The sequence below is a fragment of the Paramormyrops kingsleyae genome, chromosome 20 (assembly GCF_048594095.1).
Source record: "Paramormyrops kingsleyae isolate MSU_618 chromosome 20, PKINGS_0.4, whole genome shotgun sequence".
Taxonomy (NCBI): Eukaryota; Metazoa; Chordata; class Actinopteri; order Osteoglossiformes; family Mormyridae; genus Paramormyrops; species Paramormyrops kingsleyae.
In genome coordinates this window covers 9,740,833-9,765,036 of record NC_132816.1, presented here as the reverse complement: position 1 = coordinate 9,765,036, position 24,204 = coordinate 9,740,833, and the positions used below count along the sequence as shown (strand labels likewise).

At 41.3% G+C, this 24,204-nt stretch overlaps 2 protein-coding genes, 1 long non-coding RNA gene and 2 pseudogenes across 4 annotated transcripts in view; 4 read left to right on the top strand and 1 right to left on the bottom strand.

Moving 5' to 3' along the window:
* Positions 1 to 24,204, bottom strand: part of LOC111852389 (G2/M phase-specific E3 ubiquitin-protein ligase-like) — a 40,832-nt gene that overhangs the window by 8,876 nt on the left and 7,752 nt on the right. The window lies entirely within an intron of this gene.
* Positions 8,387 to 9,820, top strand: LOC111852393 (uncharacterized). The gene is made up of 4 exons (XR_011984434.1): positions 8,387 to 8,684; positions 8,997 to 9,023; positions 9,104 to 9,228; positions 9,455 to 9,820. It is a non-coding gene; the product is annotated as an uncharacterized lncRNA (long non-coding RNA).
* LOC140581345 (uncharacterized) overlaps positions 14,135 to 24,204 on the top strand; it is a 34,570-nt pseudogene continuing 24,500 nt past the window's right edge.
* LOC111850770 (uncharacterized) overlaps positions 14,215 to 24,204 on the top strand; it is a 73,849-nt gene continuing 63,859 nt past the window's right edge. Inside the window, exon 1 of the mRNA XM_072703844.1 lies at positions 14,215 to 14,272. The gene's annotated coding sequence lies outside the window, so the exon portion shown is untranslated. The remainder of the gene's footprint in view (positions 14,273 to 24,204) is intronic.
* LOC111852406 (uncharacterized) lies at positions 16,545 to 22,599 on the top strand (annotated as a pseudogene).

Here is a 24,204-nt window from a genome sequence, read left to right as displayed (position 1 = left end):
AAAACCCATTGCTTAAATAAAGAAAACTCTGAAGCTCAAGATTCAGGACAGTGGCTCCGATGTCGCAAGTGCTGCGAGAGCTAATGCTCCCTTAAAAATAAATAACAGCAGTTTAAGTCCGTTTTCTTTCTGTTAACAGAGGAATGGCAATGGGAAGCTGCTCTAAATTTCCCATATTTTGGGTCAGGATCTTTGGATTTTTCAGCCTGCTTTATAATGAGTTTTTATTTGTAAACATAGGCTATATAAATAGCTGATATGACAAGAAATTACCGTGCATTTTAACCCCTATACCGCAAATGAAGTACAAATTAGCATATACAGGTTAAAATGCATGATAATTTCTTGTCATATCAGCACAAATGCACATAAAATACGTATTTGCACTGTCACAGCAAAAGATTGCCGCACGTATCGCTTATAAAAGGTGAATGCGTACTTGCGTACCAGTTATATGCAGCCCTGATTATAACAAATATTGTATCAGAAATTCGGATCAGTGCCGATCCAGACCTATTTGACGGATATGGGTATCAGCTATGTGTGACCAATCCACATCCTATACTTACTTATTTAGTTTTCTCTAAAAAGAAACCTCCCATTTCGTGTTAAATCTATTTGCACAATCAATCGCACGACAGCTCTTTCCCATTTTACATGTGTTGTTTTGCGGCATTGATGTCAAACAATAACCTCATGCTAAATGTAGAAGCTGGTAGCTAAATAGGAGCCATTTTATAATTATGCAATTTATAATCCGATTAGTCGACTAATTGTTTTAATAGTCGATGACTAGTCGACTATCAAAATAGTCGTTAGTTGCAGCCCTAACTCAAACACTGTCCCGAGACACTCAAACACTGTCGCGAGCCACTCGCTAACTGTCCCGCCCAGTGTCCCGTGACAGCAGCTGCAGGACAGTACAGTTTATGCTCTAACTCCTCAGTTTTCACTAAAATTCAATGCACATCTGGTATCAATTATTTCAATCTTCTATGAATTATTACGTCAAGTAATGACAGATAATTTCCATAACAATAGATGCGGTATGATTGGGAAAGACATGCATAACCAGCGAAATTACCTAAAAAATGTGGTTATTTTCTGGGTCTTAGAAGCAGCGGCCGTCATCTCAGCCTGCTTTCTTTTTTTCACCCGATCTTTCGTAGGCATTTTAATTGGAACTTTGTGGCCTTATAACAGGTCCTTAACATGTATTTGTCGATGTAAATCGATGATTGTTCACGTGCCAAAAATACCCCCAATACAGCCTCACTTTCAAAAGAACTTCTAAACCTTCTCACCCTCCCTATTCTATGAACATGTTTGCTATTAGTTTCGGAGGGAGGTAAGCATCGGCTAGAATAGCCGCTCTGAATAATTTAACCATGGAGGCGTGGCTAATGTAAAATTATGGGATGCGCTTATCAACCCAGATATCATGGACATGGCAACAGAGAAGTAAAAAACGGAAGAACTTGTTCTTGATTTTATAAGTTTATTGACTTTATTATGATCTAAACAAACACAATAGGGCACAAAGGCAACTGAGGAAGAGGGCACTGCAAGTATCTGCCGGCAAGAACTTGTAAATATTCAGGGCAGCACGGCAAATTGCTAAGGCACGGCGGCTTTTGCCGTCGATAAATTCGATCTCTGCGGTTAAAAGTAATTACATTTCATGAGAGTCGATGCTGACTGCTCACTGCCACAAGTGCAACAAGGGTTTTGCATGTAAAGGTTGAAACGCAACCAATTTGTCAAAACATCTAGTGAAAGTACATCACATGCATATGAAGAGATGGACAGTTTCCAACTGCCAGTTCTGCAGTTTCTGTTGTTGCCCCAGGTATGTTATGTATGTTAGCAGCCTGGAGCTCTCAGACATCATAAGTTATTTGAATATGGATTAACAACTATAATTAATCATTAGCCTGCTGATCATTATGGGTGTCTTCATGAATTCAGTCTGAAACTGGAAAAGTTTTGTAATTTTGACAATTTTTCCAGGCCCTGGATAAGTTTTGGAGTTCTTGGATGGAGAGGGAAAAGTTTTGGAAACTAACGTTCGTTTTTGTTTCCCGGTTTGTTCCGCAATGCGCTAATGGAAATGTACGAGCGGAAGTCAATACCGCACAGATTTTGTGTATTTGACATCGCTGCTTTTTTGCTCGCTATTCCAGTTTTTATCGTTTTATTTATTTTCTTGCACATACTGTATTTGAATTTTATTGATCAGTTTCCTGTTTTTGACAGTTTGCCTCTACCAATCATATGGTGCATATTTTAATATTGGGATTAATTTTCTTAATTGAATGCTATTTGCACATTGGCGAAAGTTGTCTACCGTCTGTTTATTTGGTAAGCAGATTGCATATTATCGTACCAAAAATTGTAGTATCACTATCTGAAACTGCATGATCATCAAATCAAAGCAAACATGGGTTTTGGAAAATGTTCTTATGGTACTGGAAAAGTTATGGAAAAGTCATGGAAATTTATTCTGCCCGAATTGGGGGAACCCTGATGGATTTCATCACCTGTTACCACACCGTAAAATTACTGTCAAAGAAAAAGTCCTGCAGTCGGTTTTTCACCTAAAAGTGCACATTGTTTACACCAGTGCATTCAAACAGGAAAGAGGCCCTACCATCGCTCCCAGTATGGGAAGAGTGTCGTCCATAATCACAAAATCAGTCTATAATGGTGAATTGTTTAAAACATTGGGTTTCTTTGGCTGTAAAATTTTATTTTGCATTTCATTAATCACATTGTCTTGAACAAGTCACAATTATAATATTCTTAGTTTGCAACTCAAGAATGTTCATTTATATAGAGTACGTATGAGAAAAAAGGAATGTTAATCTGTTTTTCTCTCAAGTAAAAGTATTAATGAGTACTGTTAAAGTACCCGATCAATAAGCAGTATCAGTAAGTAGAACTTTTAAAATTTTAATACCTATCTCTAGTTAATAGTTAAAGCTTTTTAATTGGAATATGAACTGGAATCATATAAGCTGGGGTCAAAGAATTAAGAATGGGAAACTGAAAGCTGCAGTTGGCTGTAACTAATGACTCAATGCTGGAATTTTGAAAGAATGAAAAGGTAAATACTTCAATTAGCTGCTGTGTGGTATACCTCCACGTATATACCTGTGTTTCTGTACACTGATATCTAATTAATATGCTTTTAACTGAAAAGGTTCAATAACAACGGGCAAACATGCCAAAATATTTATAACTTCAGAAGGAATCATGGAAAACCCATACACTGGTGCCAGGGGAAAGCCATTATTTTATTAAGTGATAATGCAAGTTTTCATTTGTAAATGTGCATCCATCCATCCATTAACTTCCGCTTATCCGAGGTCGGGTCGCGGAGGCAGCAGTCTCAGCAGGGAAACCCAGACTTCCCTCTCCACGGCCACTTCCTCCAGCTCCTCTGGGGGATTCCCGAGGCGTTCCCAGGCCAGCCGAGAGACATAGTCCCTCCAGCGTGTCCTGGGTCTTCCCCGGGGCCTCCTCCCAGTGGGACATGCCCAGAACACCTCACCAGGGAGGCATCCTAAGCAGATGCCCGAGCCACGTCATCTGGCTCCTCTCAATGTGGAGGCGTAGTGGCTCTACTTTGAATCCCTCCCGAATGACTGAGCTCCTCACCCCATCTCTAAGGGAGAGCCCGGCCACCCTGCGGAGGAAACCCATTTCGGCCGCTTGTATTCACTACCTCGTTCTTCCGGTCACTACCCACAGCTCATGACCATAGGTGAGGGTAGGAACGTAGATCGACTGGTAAATCGAGAGCTTTGCCTTTTGGCTCAGCTCCGTTCTTCACCATGACAGGCCGATGCAGCGGCCACATCACTGCTGATGCCGCACCGATCTGCCTGTCGATCTCCCGCTCCATCCTTCCCTCACTCGTGAACAAGACCCTGAGATACTTAAACTCCTATACTTGGGGAAGTACCTCCTCCCTGACTCGGAGAGAGCACTCCACCCTTTTCCGGCTGAGGACCATGGGCTTGGATTTGGAGGTGCTGATTTTCATTCCAGCCGCTTCACACTCAGCTGCAAAATGCTCCAGTGAGAGTCGAAGGTCACGGTCTGATGAGGCCAACAGAACCACATCATCTGCAAAAAGCAGAGACCTAATCCTGAGGTCACCAAACCGGACACCCTCAACACCCTGGCTGCGCCTACAAATTCTGTCCATAAAGGTTATGAACAGAATCGGTGATAAAGAGCAGCCGTAGCGGAGTCCGACTTACTGCCGGCAATGCGGACCAAGTTCTGACACCAGTTGTACAGGGACTGAACAGCCATTATAAGGCAGCCCGGCACCCCATACTCCCGGAGCACTCCCCACAGGACTCACTGAGGGATGCGGTCGGATGCCTTCTCCAAGTCCACAAAGCACATGTGGACTGGTTGGGTAAACTCCCACGCACCCTCTAAGACCCTGCCAAGAGTGTAGAGCTGGTCCACTGTTCCACGGCCAGGGTGAAAACCACACTGCTCCTCCTGAATCCGAGGTTCGACTATCCGATGGACCCTCCTCTCCAGCACCCCCGAATAGAACTTACCAGGATGGCTCAGGAGTGTGATCCCCCTATAGTTGGAACACACCCTCCAGTCCCCCTTCTTGAGGACTCTGCTTTCTCATTGGAAGGCGTGTTGGTGGGATTTAGGAGGTCTTCGAAGTATTCCTTCCTCCGACCCACAACGTCCCGAGCTGAGGTCAGCAGTACACCATCCCCACCATAAACAGTGTTGATGCTGGACCGCTTTCCCGCCCTGAGATGCCAGATGATGGACCAGAATCTCCTCGAAGCCGTCCGGAAGTCATTCTCCATGGCCTCGTCAAACTCCTCCCATACCCAAGTTTTTGCCTCAGCGACCGCCGAAGCCGCGTTTCGCTTGGCCCGCCGGTGCTCATCAGCTGCTTCTGGAGTCCAACAGGCCAAAAAGGCCCGATAGGACTCCTTCTTCAGCTTGACGGCATCCCTCACCGCCGGTGTCCACCAGCGTGTTCGGGGATTGTCGCCGCGACAAGCACCAACCACCTTTCGGCCACAGCGCCGGTCAGCCGCCTCCACAATGGAGGCACGGAACATGGCCCATTCGGACTCGATGTCCTCTGCTGGGACATGGGCGAAGTTATGCCGGAGGTAGGAGTTGAAACTCCCCCTGACAGGGGATTCCACCAGACGTTCCCAGCAGACCCGCACTATACGCTTGGGTCTGCCAGGTCTGACTGGCTTCCTCCCCCTCATCGAACTGCGGCCTAGGGTGTCCTGGTGCCAAGTGCACATATGGACACCTTTATGCTGAACATGGTGTTCATTATGGACAATCCGTGACGAGCACAGAAGTCCAATAACAAAACACCACTCAGGTTCAGATTGGGGGGGCCGTTCCTCCAAATCACGCCCCTCCAGGTCTCACTGTCATTGCCCACGTGAGCATTGAAGTCCCCCAGTAGAACAAGAGAGTCCCCGGGAGGAGCGCTCTTCAACACCCCTTCCAAGGACTCCAAAAAGGGTGGGTATTCTGAACTGCTGTTTGGCGCATAAGCGCAAACAACAGTCAGGACCCGTCCCCCCACCCGAAGGCGAAGGGAGGCTACCCTCTCGTCCACCGCAGTAAACCCCAATGTACAGGTGCCCAGCCAGGGGGAAATAAGTATACCCACCCCAGCTTGGCGCCTCCCCGTGAGCAACTCCAGAGTGGAAGAGGGTCCAACCCCCTTAGAGGAGACTGGTTCCAGAGCTCCAGCCGTGCGTAGAGGTGAGCCCGACTACATCTAGTCAACCTCAGAGCCTCATGCACCAGCTCAGGCTCCTTCCCCACCAGAGAGGTGATATTCCATGTCCCTAGAGTTAGCTTCTGCAGCCAAGGATTGGACAGCCAAGGTCCCCGCCTTCGGCCACTACCCAAATCACACTGCACCCGATCTCTATGGCCCCTCTTACAGGTGGTGAGCCCATTGGAGGGGGGACCCACGTGCCCGACCAGGCCCCATGGGTGCAAGCCTGGCCACCAGGCGCTCGCCATCGAGCCCCACCCCCAGGCCTGGCTCCAGGGGGGCCCCGGTGACCCGCATCCGGGCAAGGGAAATCGTGGATCCAATATTTTGTTCATCATTAGGAGTCTTGTGGGCCGCACTTCGTCTGGTTCCTCACCCAGGACCTGTTTGCCTTGGGTGACCCTACCAGGGGCATAAAGCACCGGGCAACATGGGATCATTGGAACACGAAAACCCCTCCACCACGATAAGGTGTCGGCTCCAGGAGATGGTAAATGTACATAAGTTATTCAAATGCCTGGGGGATTGTAGGCCTTGCACTCTGTCCAGGGAGACCTTTTCCATTTACATTTACTCAAGGGGAAAAAACACCCAGAACCTTCCCAGACCCATTCTTTTAATTAACTGTCATCTTTTATTTGCCTGCTGTCTTGTTATATAGGTGAGCTTTGCAGGACACAGAGTCACCTTAGGATTTGCTCTTCTCCAACTAGTTTCCTTGACATTTTCCTTGTTATTTTAACAGGGCAGCCTAACCTAGGCTGATTCACTATGCTTCCAGTTGTCTTCCACTTCGCTATGATGGCCTTCATAGTGGACACACTGAGGCTAAAGAGCTTGGCAATCTTTTTGGCACCATTGTCATCTTTAAACTTCTTAATCATAGTGCTTCTCAAGTCATTAGAAAGTTCCCCTGTCTTCATTTTTGTCAGTATTTGAGGTTTCACCAAATACGCAACTTGTACTGATTTCTCAGTTGTATGTTCCTAAGAACTGGCCTAAATAATCACTTATGGACCAGTCACCAAGCTAGAGGATTAATTGATTGATTGTTTACACCTGTTTTAATTAATCTCATTGCATTGTTAACAATCATACAGCCTCCAAGCAATTAGGGATCAAATACTTATTCAAAAGTAGATTTCACTGATATGTTCTTTATCATTGTTGCATAATTTGTTTTTCAGGATTTTTTAGTGAAAAAGTATTGTCCAAGAGGAACTCTTTTATATGTAACAATATGAAGCTAAAAAATGTACTATTAAAGGAAATTTAAAATTTGTCTAGGGGGTTGAATTATTTTTCAACCCACTGTAGCATGACCATCCTTGAATTTCCTCTTCCAACCTCCAATCTTGCTTACTAAATACATACATAATGATTACATGATTGACTAATTACTAGCTACTATTCTATTGTTACATATTGCTTGTACTGACAGTGGTTATACAAGTGTACCTGTGATATCCTATAATAATATTAAGTATTTCATATTATTAGCTCAAATTACCACAAACAGGACAAAAGCAAGGTTTTCCCCGCCCAACGGCTCATATGCTGTCAAATGTTACCGTTATCATGACTGCCTTCCCTCACAAGCCCAACAATTGCATCCCCTCTTCCCAATTGGGACAGTTCCTTGACTAGCACCAGGTCACATGCTACACAGCGTGATTTCTCCAGCAGACTGCCTCTCACGATTTTTACCAGAACAACAATGCATGCTGTCCTGAAGCCCAAGATAAAGTGCTGGTCCCACATCCCAATATAACATCTTCTTGCCTAATGGCTAACCACAATCACAGAATGCAACAGCATCTTCTTGCTAAGACAAAACATTAATCCCGAAATTCCCCCTACCCCAGTACCATTTTTCCACATTCCCCCCTTATGAACGTGCGGGCAACCCACACTGTTCACCAAACATCAAACTAGGCACCCATCCCCAAATTACCCCTGTCAGCACAAGTACGTAGGCAATACGTCGCATAAACGGCGGATGGTCGCATTTGCATCACGTTCCATTACGAAGCATCGCGTTTAATTCGCGAAAACGTCGGATCGTCGCGGTGTTGAAAGGCGTTGCTCGTCTAAACGTCGGATCGTCGCGTTTAAGTCGAAGGTCGCTTTTTGGTAGGGAAAACTACGCATCACGTCGGATCTTGTTTAGAAAAGGGTTTGTTTGCCTCTGGAAGTATAATAATATTATTTCATGTAGTCATATTATAGGGTATGGTATGATTTACATAGCTATTTTATATACTGGACATTGTTAAATGTTTCTTGTTATTATCGATAATGTTTATTTGATATCCTGTTTATATGACAGTATTTTAAATAAGAGTGCGCACTTGTGTGGAGATCTATTGAGAGATGTCCCACTGTGGGTTAAGACTTTGCAATGTCAGATGGCTATACATGCAACTGTTCTTAAATAAGTGTGTTGTTAGGGAGACAATGGTCTGCTTCTGCAGTTGTAGTCCATCATGTTTTCACTGAAAGTACTCAGTGGTTTTCCAATAAGTTTTGGGTGCTTTGTTTCGATATTCCGCTTCAGTTTTGATGGTTTTAGAGCTTCGTTTGAAAGTGTTAATCCACAATACACACACTGGGCCTTGGGCTTACAGGTCTGGCTTAAAGCAATGCATTCTGGTCCTGACGCAATGCATCATGGTTAGATTTAAACGTGGTGCTGGCGGCCCTATACGGACCAATAGCCAGTCTCCATTTTAAATTCGCGGCCCAATCTGTAGCCTTCGTGGCTCATCAGTGGTTGAGAAACGTGGTTTTAAAATATATTTTATTCCCTGTTAAATCAGCTTTAAAAGACAAGAAAAAAAAGAAACGTCTATTCCATCGCATACGCTTGGTTGGAAAGGTAGGTTGAAAATTATTTCTTAAATAGTTTCAGATTTGATTATTTATTGTTACAAACTTTTTATCGCACTTTAACCATTTTAACATATGGCTATGCTAACCCATGCTCGACTTTTTGTGTGATGTGTTTGTATGTTACTATTAATTTGAGTTGTATTACTATGGCGTAAGATCACTCTCAAAATACATGTGCATACTGAAAATTATCACAATTGTGCTTTTCAATTTTCAATATAATACAAGATAGTAATTTTGATCACTTAGGGTTTTAGAGTAATTTTTTACTGTCTTGTTTTTACTTCGTTACCCACAGGGCAACTTATACCAAGTCAATGCACACGTAAGTTGAAAACAAATCTACATCTGTCTTGATGTATTTTTAAATATTTAATGCTGTATTCTCTATTATTGACCTTACAGCAACAGAGAGGATCCTTCTGCAAATGTTGGGGGAGTTGCAGAGCCAGGTCCAACACCTGACAGGGATTGTTACCCAAAGACCTCCCTTTTGGGGTAACAGTCCTGCAGACACACCATTAACAACGGCAAGTGCACTGTACAAAATTGATTTATGATCTATTTGAATTAAATTATTTTAGATTGATTTTGGAATTTTTTTTTTTTCCTAGTCTAAATAATAAAGTTTCAAGGTGTATTTAAGTTTATATTTCATACCAATTATATTTCTAAGTGAATTACTATTAACTTAATTACAAAGATTTTTAAAATACTTTTTACATGTCTTTCTATAAGAATCTATTATTTTTTCAGTGTGCAGAGGATGGCGGACTTCCACTGCAAGACATTGAGGAGCTGAAGAACATCGAAATGCATTTGACTTTAAGAACAAATGTTAACTTTCAGAAAACTACCTTATACATAGCGAATACATGGATACTAAGAAATATAATATATACTTGTATCATATTTTATATATATATATATATATATACATATACACACACACACCTACCTAAAGGATTATTAGGAACACCTGTTCAATTTCTCATTGATGCAATTATCTAATCAACCAATCACATGGCAGTTGCTTCAATGCATTTAGGGGTGTGGTCCTGGTCAAGACAATCTCCTGAACTCCAAACTGAATGTCAGAATGGGAAAGAAAGGTGATTTAAGCAATTTTGAGCGTGGCATAGTTGTTGGTGCCAGACGGGCCGGTCTGAGTATTTCACAATCTGCTCAGTTACTGGGATTTTCACGCACAACCATTTCTAGGGTTTACAAAGAATGGTGTGCAAAGGGAAAAACATCCAGTATGCGGCAGTCCTGTGGGCGAAAATGCCTTGTTGATGCTAGAGGTCAGAGGAGAATGGGCCGACTGATTCAAGCTGATAGAAGAGCAACTTTGACTGAAATAACCACTCGTTACAACCGAGGTATGCAGCAAAGCATTTGTGAAGCCACAACACGCACAACCTTGAGGCGGATGGGCTACAACAGCAGAAGACCCCACCGGGTACCACTCATCTCCACTACAAATAGGAAAAAGAGGCTACAATTTGCACAAGCTCACCAAAATTGGACAGTTGAAGACTGGAAAAATGTTGCCTGGTCTGATGAGTCTCGATTTCTGTTGAGACATTCAAATGGTAGAGTCAGAATTTGGCGTAAACAGAATGAGAACATGGATCCATCATGCCTTGTTACCACTGTGCAGGCTGGTGGTGGCGGTGTAATGGTGTGGGGGATGTTTTCTTGGCACACTTTAGGCCCCTTAGTGCCAATTGGTCATCGTTTAAATGCCACGGCCTACCTGAGCATTGTTTCTGACCATGGCCATCCCTTTATGACCACCATGTACCCATCCTCTGATGGCTACTTCCAGCAGGATAATGCACCATGTCACAAAGCTCGAATCATTTCAAATTGGTTTCTTGAACATGACAATGAGTTCACTGTACTACAATGGCCCCCACAGTCACCAGATCTCAACCCAATAGAGCATCTTTGGGATGTGTCGGAACGGGAGCTTCATGCCTTGGATGTGCATCCCACAAATCTCCATCAGCTGCAAGATGCTATCCTATCAATATGGGCCAACATTTCTAAAGAATGCTTTCAGTACCTTGTTCAATCAATGCCACGTAGAATTAAGGCAGTTCTGAAGGCGAAAGGGGGTCAAACACCGTATTAGTATGGTGTTCTTAATAATCCTTTAGGTGAGTGTGTATATATATATATATATATATATATATATGTACACATACATATACACACTACCCAAAAGTATGTAATAAATTTTGCATGACCAAACATCTGTTGTCACCTCCAGGTTTCCAAACTGTCACTGGCTGGGGTCAAACACTAAAGAAAACAGTCTGGAGGATCTGTGGAAAGGTGTTTGCTCCCCAGTTGGCAGTTCATTTAAACTGATGTGGCAGAGGGGACAAAACACCAATGAGGAATACAAACATCATAGATGTGATTATCCGTAATTAAAACCAATGTTTAAGCAAAGGTAAAATTTGACGTTTCAGGATAAAGTTTTTATCCTAAAGGTTTAAACACAATATGGATTTAACCTCCCCATGCACGTTACATAATTCTTTCCCATAGTTTTTCATTGGTTTTAATGCCCAAAGTTGCTTTTTTTCAGACTGCATTGAACAATCACAATGTAAAGGAATAACAATAAACTCACCTGTTCATGATTGACATTTACCATTTTATAAGGTCTAATGTAAGTGAATTGTGTCTTCTGTTTTTTAGAGTCTGCATTACGAAACCCACTCGTGTCTAGTCCAAATGAGGCTGAAGCTGAAACAACCATCAGAGTGGCTCGTGACAGGCTGACCAGGCGTGTCCGATAGTTCTTTTCTTTCAGTATTTTAATTTTTGTAACGTGTGTATTTCATGTTTTTGTTTTTTTTCTTACTCTTTTAACGAACACCTTTGTATTTTTTTATATATATATTATAAATAAAATATATTAGTATCGATACGTGTTCAACACTAAAGCAAACATTGAAATAATTATTGCCAATCGTAGGATAATAAGAGGGTCAGGGAATCATCGCGTAGGATAATAAAAAGGGTCGGGGAATGTTCGCGTAGGGTACTAAAAAGGGTCGCGGAGTTTCGCCTAGACGTTGCGTTTTCATCACTGAGACGGAAAACGTCGCGATTACATCGCCTGGACGGAGCTGTTACGGAGGCGCTACGTAGTGCCAATGTGCAAACGACTGAAATGCTACAAAATACCGACCTTAAAAAAACGTATCAGCGACGTAGCGCCGACGTACTTGTGCTGACTGCCCCCCCCTTACACAATTCAGGGTTGCCAGTTATCACTCACGACATACATTTCGTCCAGAAAAAATCTCTCAAATATGAAGCCTCACATTCTGTATGGGTAATGCAAGTGCTTACAGTGACAGACAGCAGCAATTAGGGCTTCTATTTTCAATCTGAAGAAACACTGGAAGCCAACCCGCCTCACAGGTCCCTGAAATTAAAATTTGCCAAACAGTGAAATACGGGCGGCAAATAGTGAAATACGGGACAAATCGTGTCCCATATAGGTTCAAAGCGGGACACTGCTTTCGATTTTTTAATGCGGACGATCGCGTAAAATACGGATCGAGTGGAAACTCTGCTAGCATTGTCAAATCCGTTCCCTGGAATGAGCAGCGAGGCAATGAAATATTACTGTCAGCGTTTTCTAGTGTTACCCCCAAGACAGAATAGTTTGTTATATGATTTATTAAGTACATTTACGTTTGTACTCCAGTACGCCGCTTTTCTCATGTAAAACAAATATTGCAAATCCTATATTTATCCCCAGAGTTTACTGCCATTGACCCCCTTGTAACGCTTCAAACCGGATAACTCGTTAAGTTAATAAAATGAAGGAGATGGGAGGCGAAAAGTGGTGTCCCACACATTTAATGGCTGGTACACGGCAAACACGCTCCTCTCATACATTAGAGATTAACTCTTTTTCGTGGCGTTACAGACAAAAGAAAAGAACTAGCTTCATCCATAGTGGTTCTTTTTTTTTATCCATCCATAGTGGTTCTTTTTGGCGTAGTCACGTAGTCATTTTACGTCATGACCACGCAGCTCACGTTATATGTGGAGACCAAAATCTCTTAAAGGACACACTGCATAATAATTTTCTTTTTTTCTTTTCTTTTTATTATTAACTCAGTGCCACAGGAACAAGAGGTATTACACAATCATGTCAAGTTAACATTAGCTGCTAGAGAAAAAGAAGGAATAAAATAGAAAAAAAAAGAAAAGAAAATACATTACATAAATTTCAATAATTTTAGAGCATTACATGTTTTCAGTGCTTTTTTGTTTTTTGTTTGTTCCAGGAGATTTACATACAATTTAAAGTCGTTAATAAAATGAGAAAAATTTGGTTTACACCGAGCCCACTTTTTCTTATGTATATGGAATTTTCCTAATAAAATAAACAAATGTATAATATGTTGTTCTTTACAATTCAACCTTTCACTTTCCGTATAAAAAAGCACATCAAATATACAAATTTCTATCATACATTCCATTTTTCTGCTAATATAGAATTCCATATCTTTCCAAAATACTCTTGAGTAAATACAATGAAAAAAAATATGCAAAATGGTTTCTTTTTCTTGACCACAAAACTCACAGGTATATGAAATATTAAGCTTAAATCTTTCCAAAGTATGCTTGGCAGGATAAATTCTATGAAGTATTTTGTAAGACACTTCCTTAATTTTGTTATTGATACAAAACTTATTTGACAGATTCCATGCTTTAACCCAAGAGATATTATCAAATAAAGAAGACCAGAAAAATCTTGCTGCAGGTAAAGACACAGAACGAAGAGCATTCCTTATAATCTTATTACTACACTTTTGTTTTAACACGTCAACATTTCCAATGAAAATGTTTCCACAAGGATTAACTATGCTGATTCTTTCTGAAATATAATTTTTTAAAAGTATTGTCACACTTTTTGGAATTGCGTCAATAACAATAGCAAAATCTCTTGGTCTAATTGGTAATCGAAATTTTTGAAGAAATTCAGTATATGACAACAAGTATCCATGAGAATTAAATAACTGTCTTACTAAAAGAATACCTTCATTGAACCAAGTATGATAGAATAAAGATTTGTTTTTAAATAATATATCTTTGTTATTCCATATGAAATAGTTGTGGGGTGAAAAATTGTGCTTATACACCAATTGCCATGCTAACAGGGCTTGCACTGCATAATAATGTAATGTAACATAACTTTGGCCGTTACACCCTCCATTCCTCAAGAGGGCCGACTTTGTGATTTGATTTTCACTGTGAATTCTGGGGATTCTCTGCAACGTCACGACAGAAGCTCTCGCGTTGTTTGCAACTAGGAAGAAGTAATATTAAAACAACTGTATGCGTTAACAGTCAAAGAAATATTTATTACTTTAAAATTTTTTTAGAGATCTTTCATAGATTTTACTGAAGTCCAGTACTATATAAAACACCGCCTGAGGACAGTACAGATATAAGAAAAATGTAACATACATAAATGCACGGATGGACAAGCGAGACTGCGGTCATTTGTGTTCCTGGTTTAATCATTTTAATGTAAGCCTGTATTTTAATCACTTTAATGTAAGCCGGTGTTCTGCCGTTTTTTGCTGCCTTGCCCGAATTTGCTACCGTAGCATAAATCTTCGGCTATTTCTTTCCGTTTTTGCTACTTTGCCAAAATATCCTACCCACAGTTTTGAATGGACAGTTGTATAATGATTTATGCTATCAAAATAATTATATAAAACTTTGTCCTATACTTTAAATTGGCGGTAGCAGTTTTTCCACACGTAGTTTTATGCTGCCAGAAACTGATATCTATAGTTTTTCAGTGCCCGGGTAAGAATGTAATGTAAAATGGTTTTCATCACATGGCGATTACTAATTGACCATTGAAGGTCTGGGTATTTTTGTTGAATTTTACCTGCTTCAGTTTCAAGACTTATCGTTCAAAATATACAAGGATTAACTAAACAATATTGATAGTGTATCAAGAAAATATACGGAACTTACCAAATTGTGTATTATTAGGTCAAAATAATTTTGCATACAGTATGTTTGGAAGACAGTGATGAAAAATGAAAATAGGGTTTTAACTCTTATTTTATGTTATAGTGTGTGTTACCCATTTTAATATTTATATCGTACAAATTGTACAAATATTTATTTTTCTAAACAGACTCACTGATCTTCACTTCAGTAAAGAAGTAAAAAGCACACTTTAAAACAAAACAAAATTGTGTGTGTGTGTATATATCTGGAATTATAATCTTTTGCCAGTAAACACAACTGGCCTTTCTTTCTTGACTCATAAAACGTGGACATGTAATGCTTTTGTATCAAGTTTAGATCCAGGTCAAACAGAAATTAAATCTTTTCAGTTGTTATTTAAATTAAATATTTTTGCCTTAATTACAATTAAGACCACAATTAAAAGTAGTCTCAACAGGCAAAACAAATGCATGTGTTTAATGGTAAAATCTGGTCCAGTATTTAAAGAGTCCATAAGAAATTAGAATACAAACAATATACCAGTCATCTCGATATGTTTAATGCATGTGATAAACACAAATATCTACAAAATATGAATAACATTTGAGATAACACACAAGAGTAGCAAAACTTTTTAGAGTTTGTAGAGGAGTGATGTAATGTTGATTTACACATGCGCTGTAGGGCTGGGAAGCAGTTTTTGTCGGGTCAGGAAAAGGGCAGAACACCTGTTCTGACTTGCAGTACCATCTGGAGGCTGTATCACAGAGCAGATTTCTTGTTTAGCTGGATTTAAGGACCGCACATTTAGTACACTTTATTTTGATTTTTAATTTTCATTTACATTTAGTCCAAACTACCTAAAATCTGACAAGCTATCTGGTTAGAAAGAAACCCAGCTTCAAGATGCAGGTCCAAATAAGGTCAAACTTAACCTCAGTTATAATTCGCACCCTAACGAAGACTTTGGTTAATTGCCACAATTTATCTGGGGAGCCTCAGCTTGCCATCTACCATGTTTATTTAGCTCGGTACCTTGATTGAAGCATATGAGGCCCTCAGGAAATCCGATTTGCACAAAATTACATGTATGATTTAATGTGTTTAAAACAACCTGCGCACAAGTTGCGGTAATTGTATTTCGTTATATTTGTAATGCAGGGTCGGCAGCATCTCGCGGGCGGCCTTGTTTGCTGCCCTCCAATCAGGACGCGGCGCGCGGAGCGAGTGAATTCAAAAGGGTGGCGAAGCGCCACCATTGTTCCCTCAGGCTGCAGCGGTTGGCAGACATTAAAGACAGAATGTCTTGGATTTAATTATGACTGAAATCGATGCAGGAAAATGCTGTTTGAGGGAACAACTTTCTAGTCACTGACATTAGGAGGCATTTGCAGTACGGAAAGGTGTAGCTCTGACTGAAAATTGTTTTGTGTTCTGCTGGAAGTCCTTTAGTTTTGGAAAACATTCTTGTATATTTAATGTATTTTATTATATATTACAGGTAGGAAGGCGGGCTTGGTTGTGACACAGGATGGAAGGGGCGTCAGGCACGAATGTGTCAGAAGAGGTAAGGCAGCTAGGAGGGGAAAAAACTGGCAGCTAAACGTTAGGAAAGCTTGTTGTATATGACATGGCCAGCGAACGCTGTGGCTTTTCAGTGTCAGTGTCCCTGCCCTGTAAAGCATGAAGAAGCCTCACAGAGGTCCCTGTCCCTACACAGGATGATTATGCAGATATCCGGGCCGATTTCTCCAAGGCTAAATGGGTCAGGCTGCGGAGATGCGAGAAGGTGCACTACAGGAACATGAAGAGGAACCACCAGGCCATGTTGGATATGGGTAGGCTTCAGAAACTAGCGTCAGGCTCGCACGAGTACCAAGAGTGATATAATCCCCACTTGTCCCCATTTTCTCTAGGGCTGAATTCTACCACCTCGGCGTTCAAGACAAGAGGCAGATCCAGGAGAGTAATGGCGGAGAGGCCGGTCAATGGCAAACACAGCGATTCAGAGGATGGGTGGACTCCCCACTCTCTGAGTAGGAGCTCGGACAACACGGTGAGATGAGGTGAAACAGCCAATCAGAGGGGTTTCACCATGACAGGTGATACCTTCACACACAGGCATTTATCAGTGTCACTAAAGCATTGATGTGACCTGAACACTAAGTAGGAGCGTTGTGGATATGCCCTAAGGTGGTGCAGTCTGCCTGAAACGTTCATTTGTGTCTTCAGCATCCAGAAGTTTTCAGTCAGCAGATGCCTTCCTGCAGTAAAGTCAGCTGCCTCATGAACCAGAAACCTTCTCAGCAGGGTGTCGGGGAAGTTAAAAAAGAGCAGAGGGAACACCTGATATCTGAGGGTGAAGGGACCACGAGCGAGAGCCACTACAAGGTGAAATGGAGGGTATGTGGGGCAGTAAGTCACTTCACACAAATGTAGTATGTTAGATATTTCATAGTAGTTAGTATTTCGTAGGCCTACTTAGTATTATGGCTGTGTGATATTGAAAACATTTCAAATATGCAAAACAGCCCAAGCTAGCGACTCCCAAATTGCAGTTCGTTTATTGGGATTTTCCACTAAATACTACTCCCACCCCTCAAAACTTTGTTTTTACAAAGATTGCAAATCGCTTTGCTGCTAGTTGTTGTTTCAAGCATAAAATACTTCCAGATCGTGACCCTCCTATCTGATGTTCTTATGCTTCTCCTACTATGCCAGTCTACTATGTCAGTCTACTATGTCAGTCTAATTCTTCATTTTAAAATGACACAAAAATATTTCTTACATCGCATCCTTTGACAGTGTGTGTTGCAATTGTTCTCATTGCAATGTCACAATTTATATTGCCCCCCCCCCAAAAAAAAAAAAAAAAAAACAATTAGTTATTACAGTAGTTAAGTTATTACATATTTCCCAACAGCATATTGCTCATTTCAGATACGTTGCAGTCTGAGCTGTTGGGGCCACTAGCGATATAAGCTGACAACCTTGATAAGTGATAAGAGTGGTTCAGACCAACCTTATGAAGGTATCTCTTACTGAAGGTATACTTCGATAAGGATATTTCAAAGAACACCCCGGAACGTTAAGGAACAGTTTAAGGTATGACTTATGAATGACGTAGCATTAAGAAGGATTCTGAAAACTCACCCCAGAACTGTATTAAAAACTAATGTTATGAAAATACCTTATACTGTGGTATAATGTGTGTACAGTATGATGGTATGCAAAAGTCTGATCAAACCCAGTTGACTATCGTGGTCCTTGCAATTTCAGAATTGCATGTATTTGACTTGCAATGTCGGTATTAATATTGCACATCGCCCACCCCTTATTAGACACACAATAGTGTCCAGAATGTTTTTTCCCTTGCCTCTTAAAATATTCTGTTTTAAATATGTTCCAGCCACTCATTCTTTAAAAAAAAACAAATCAGGTGCTACTTTAATACCAGCTGTAACTTATATAAAGTACGTAAAGTAACATAAATTGACCATACTGCACCCAAGGATTCTGGTGGTACTGAATCTCATATAGATATAATGTAAATGTAAACACGTAGCTGCACAAATGATGGTTGGAATGAATGCATGATACATGTGCTGGCCACAATGCATAAGCGAATCATTGTGAGAGTTGAGTACAAACGTGCCCCTAATCTCAAAAACAGCCAACTGTAAGTCACATCGGAAGAGGACATAATTAGGGATGCACTGATACTGGCTTTGGGTATCAGGCCGATACTGCGCTCATACTCATAAAAATTGTCCAATACCAAGAACTGATACCACTTACTTGCAATATCACAACCAGAAACATTTGGGAAGGATAAATGCAGAGAAGAGGGGCACTCTGGCATATTGTCGAGTAGCAGGATCTGAGCAGTTTGGACATGTTAATGTGATGAGGGACGACGACAGAAGTAAAGCAGACTGTAAGCTCTGACTGTAAGACACTGCTAAAGTGTCAAGTGGAGGAAGGGCAGCATGGCATTTAACAAGCAATTTGATATGACATGTAAAGACATCTAAAGACGCACCATAGTGCAGAGTACACAGAGTTTGCTAATGCTAGCAGAGAAAGACCGCAACAACAAACTTTAGCTCAAATTCTGGAGAAGCGAGAGAAAATAAAACTGAAGCTTTATTTATATCTAATATTACATAAGTAAATAAGTTATTTAATGTTAGATTATAGCTAACGCTTCAGGTTCAGTCACCAGTATAAGTACACCTGGGTTCTTTGCTCATATTAAAACAAAACGACCGCTGCCAAGTGGACCAATCAGTTCTTGTGGTCTGCGTTGGCACAATGTGTAGTTACTTTTCTGGGGAGGTGCTATGCGTAGGCTTCACGGCTACATGGTACTAACTCTGTCGATTTGATGCAGAAGTATGTCAGCCTTTACAGTCAAGGTTTTGTTCTATGAAGATCTTTCAAATTAGAATTTAGAATCCTGACATAAAAGATTTAGTTGAAAACTGAGGCTTCAAGTAAAGTAGATACATGTATTATATATTACATGTATATATTTAAACCCCATTATATGTATAATATGTAACGATACATGTAAAACGTATTAGGAAAGCTTTGTTGAAGGTTTAATTTAAGCATTACACATAAAAGAATGATGACAGTGTCTTCCACACAGTGGGGCAAAAACCTACAGCTTATTAAATATACACTGGTATGGGATTGGCACTCGATAAGATGAAGGGTGCAGAAGTTCAGGACTGTAAGTCACACCAGAAAAGGACATAATTGTAGGTTAATGTCTAACCTAAAAATAATTGATTTTCTTTCTGCTCCTGTTTTTCTGATAAGCAAATAGAACAGCCTAACAACCTATATAATCTTATAAAGTAGCTTATTCTACCTTGTTGTTTGGTTTTTGTGACAAAAGATGAAGGGTGCAGAGGTTCAGGATGTGACTGGTGAGGAGCTGACTGGTTCGCTTCCATTAAACACTGATGGGAGAAGGAGAAGCAAACGGATTGTGAAACCTCCAAACCAAGGTGATTTTAACTACCAGCAAATACCATCAAAACTGCAAATGTTTTAGTACATTTGGAGGTTATAGTCTGTGCTTCAAGCTGCCTTTTCAAACCAGCAGTGTTGTAACTCTGTGCACTTCAGGCATGTCAGAGATTGCAGTGTGAACAGCACACTGAGAACATGAACTGCTTATGGAGTAACAAATGCTCTTTAGAAGATATTTATTTGTCTCATTCACTTTTTTCCTGACTTTCTTTTTCTATTAACCCTGTTGTATCTCAGCACTGACTTACTGTCTCTATCTTGCCCACAGCATGGAGAGCAGATGAATCCTCCCAAATCTTTGCTTGTACTCAGAGTCCATCCTCCAACACAGCAGACATTGACCAGCACCGACATATCAATAGATCTCACCCCAAGGAGTATGTCAGACAACTGAGGGCTGGATCTGTCAACACAACCCAGCATTTACCAACTTCTCCTGGCCCTAGTGCCGCTCAGCCCAGTACAGACACACTCAGTACCCTGGATGGAATGAGTACAGACACACTGACAGCTTTACAGGGTTCCCAGGGTGAGAAGACGTTCAGTTTAAACAGAGGCTGTAAAAATGACAGACAGACTCACACAGGGGAGAAGCCCTACCAGTGCTCCCAGTGTGGGAAAAGCTTCAATCAATTAGGAAACCTAAAGGCACACCAGCGGACTCACACAGGGGAGAGGCCTTACCAGTGTTCCCAGTGTGGGAAAAGCTTCAATCAATTAGGAAACCTAAAGGGACACCTGCGGACTCACACAGGGGAGAGACCTTACCAGTGTTCCCAGTGTGGGAAGAGCTTCAATCTTTTAGCAATCCTAAAGGGGCACCAGCGGATTCACACAGGGGAGAGGCCCTACCAGTGCACCCAGTGTGACAAGAGCTTCATCCGGTCAGCAACCCTAATGGAGCACCATCAGACTCACAAAGGGGAAAGGCCTTACCAGTGCTCCCAATGTGGAAAGAGCTTCACTCGATTCGGAAACCTAAAGAGACACCAGCAGATTCACCCAGAGGAACGGCACTACCAGTTCTCCCAGTATGGGAAGAACTTTGGTCGATTAAGAACCATAAAGAAACACCAGTGGTTCCACAGAGGGAAAAGACCGTACCAATGCTCCCAGTCTATGTACAGCTTCAGTCAATTAATAAGCCTCAAGAGGCACCAGCGGCTTCACACAGAGGAAAGGCCCTACCAGTGCTCCCAGTGTGGGAAGAGATTTAGTCGGTTAGGAAACCTAAAGGTACACCAGCAGATTCACACAGGGGAGAGGCCTTACCAGTGCTCCCAGTGTAGGGAGAGCTTCAGTCGATTAGGAAATCTAAAGACACATTGGCGGACTCACACTGGGGAAAGGCCCTACCAGTGCTCCCAGTGTGGGAAGAGCTTTAGTCTATTAGGAACCCTAAAGAAGCACCAGCGGACTCACACAGGGGAGAGGCCCTACCAGTGCTCCCAGTGTGAGAAGAGCTTTAGTCAGTTAGGAATCTTAAAGACACATCAGCGGATTCACACAGGACAGAGGCCCTACCAGTGCTCGCAGTGTGGGAAGAGCTTCAGTCGATTAGCACACCTAAAGACACATCAGCGGATTCACACAGGAGACAGGCCCTACCAGTGCTCCCAGTGCGGGAAGAGCTTCAGTCAGTCAGGAAATCTGAAGATACACCAGCGGAGTCACACAGGGGAAAGACCCTACCAGTGTTCCCAGTGTGGGACGAGCTTTATTCGGTTAGGAACCCTAATGAAGCACCAGCAGATTCATACTGGGGAGAAGCCCTTCCAGTGCTCCCAGTGTGGGAAGAACTTCAGTCGATTAGGAACCCTAAAGAGACATCAGTGGATTCACACAGGGGAGAGGCCCTACCAGTGCTCCCAGTGTGGGAAGAGCTTCATTCGGTCAGGAAGCCTAAAAGAGCACCAGCAGATTCACACAGGGGAAAAGCCCTACCAATGCTCCCAGTGTGAGAAGAACTTCAGTCTATTAGGAACCCTAAAGATGCACCAGCGGACACACACTGGAGAAAGACCGTACCATTGCTCCCAGTGTGGGAGGAGTTTTAGTCAGTTAGGAAACCTAAAGAGACATCAGCAGATTCACACAGTGGAGAGGCCCTACCATTGTTCCCAGTGTGGGAAGACTTTCAGTCAGTTAGGAAACCTAAAGAGACACCAGCACATTCACACAGTGGAGAGGCCCTACCATTGCTCCCAGTGTGGAAAGACTTTTAGTCAGTTAGGAAACCTAAAGAGACACCAGCAGATTCACACAGGGGAGAGGCCTTAACACTGCACCCAGTGTGGGAAGAGCTTCAATCGATTAGGACATATAGATCGACACCAGCAGACTCGCATTATTGACATTTCGTTATCACAGTCAGTCCAATAAATGTATATGTGTATTTGTTAGACTTTATGTGAAATACCTGTATGTTGACTTCCCCTCATGAGTCCTGTTGATGTGTAGTATTTGTTTTACAAAGATTCAGAGGCATTGTTTAATGGCTACAATATATTTTGAAGGTAGTCTTCAACTATAAAACAGCTAGAATTAGAAACTGTTCAAAAATTACACCAGCTGACTTGACATTTGAATACATCTGATTTAAATTGAGTCATTTAATAGTTAATGCTTTTTGATTGGGAGGTGAAATAGATTAGTATGTTCTATGGTCAAAGGACTAAGTTTGGGAATTGAAAGCTGCAGTTGGCATATTTAGTGATATCTCATCATTTGGACATCAAGCTTTCTCAGATGTTTTGGTTTCTGGCTACTATTGTGTCTTTTGAGATGCCATTGTGCACCATGAGCTGGAATGATAGGAATGTAACTAAATGCTACCTTACAGCTAATTCTGCTGATGTAGTTGATAACCTTATGCTCTCTCTTTCTCCTCTTGAACTCACCCCCCCCAGACAGAGCCAACTTAATTCGTTTTTCATAGACTGATTAACCTCTGCCTACACAACTCATCTGAGCTTCTTACAGTTGATAAATGCAATATGTTAGCAGCCTTTTTCAGTGCTAGAAATGTAGGGGATACTCAGCTTTGATTTGCTTTTAACTAAAAGGGTTAAGTAACACAGACAAAAATACCAAAATTTAACTTTAGAAGGAATTAAATGGTGGAAGTCCTATACACTAGTGTCATGGGAAAAGCATTTACTTTGTTAAATGATTATGCAAGTTTTCATTTGTAGATTTATACAATTTCAAATCCCTGGGGGGTTGGAGGCCTTGCACCCTGTCCAGGGAGATGCTATCCATTTACATTTAGCCTTACTCCAGGGAAAAAGCACCCAGAACCTTCCCAGACCCCTCCAGCGGTTGTGCAACTGCTTCAAACTCCAGTGCTACTGGCTGCTTCTGCAGCTGCTGCAGATCCTGTTCAAAGTGTGAAGCAGAGAGGCAGTGTCACGCATACACATGCACTAAACCCTAGAGTACAGGTACACCAGTGTCAGGGTAACCAGGACTAATGAGCTGTTCATCTAGCTAGACAGCAGGGACCATAAGCTTTATTGATCCTAGGGGGAAGCTCCTGTGCATACAGCAGCAAGACACATAAAGCACAGATGAACATACAAATAGTGTAAAAAAGACAACATTGCAGACAACTAAATATAGTGCATGAACAGTAATTAGTTCACAAACAATATACTGAAAAACAATATTAAGAAAATATAAATTAAAAACACAATTATGATGTTAGTGGATGGTATATTACAGTTTTATGATTGCTTTGGAATTTTGAGGATATGATTGTTTTAGAACCTTAATATCATTTTTCAAAACTCAAAATGGTCACCACTTGTAACACAGGCTGTCCAACATTCAAATCATTGCATTTCACATTCATATTTTTAAAGAACTTTGTACTTACAGAATCATGGAGACATTTATTTATATCATCCAAACAAAAGATACCAATAGTTTCTCTGTTTAGTTGTTCATACATCTATTAGATATTGTACTGCATATTTCATCATGGTGCTACACGTGATGTCACTGTAAAAGGACCCATAGAGAGAATACTATAGATGCAGTGGAATCACTGATCAAATCTGAAATAGAAGACTGTAAATGAAAAGCAACAATTTAAATGAAAGCAATAATTAGCTAAAAAAATAGAGTACTACAAAAAACGTTAAAATGGCAATGTTCCTCACCTGCTCATGTGTGTAATGCTTCAATTCCTCTGTAAGCAGGACGTGGGTCACTAGATCACAGATTGTGTCACCTGCTCAAGTTTCCAAGTTGTGAATCTGCGGTCGATTACTTTTTCTCAAGGACCCAGATGTGTGTCACACTAGATTGAAATTGAATTTGCAAACTGAATTTTTCGAGGTAGGATAAATGCTATTTCGAGTTACTGGAATTCAGATTCAAACTATTCAATTCAGATTCAGTTTTGTAATGCGGATAACTGCAGATTCAAATATACAAAATTCATATTC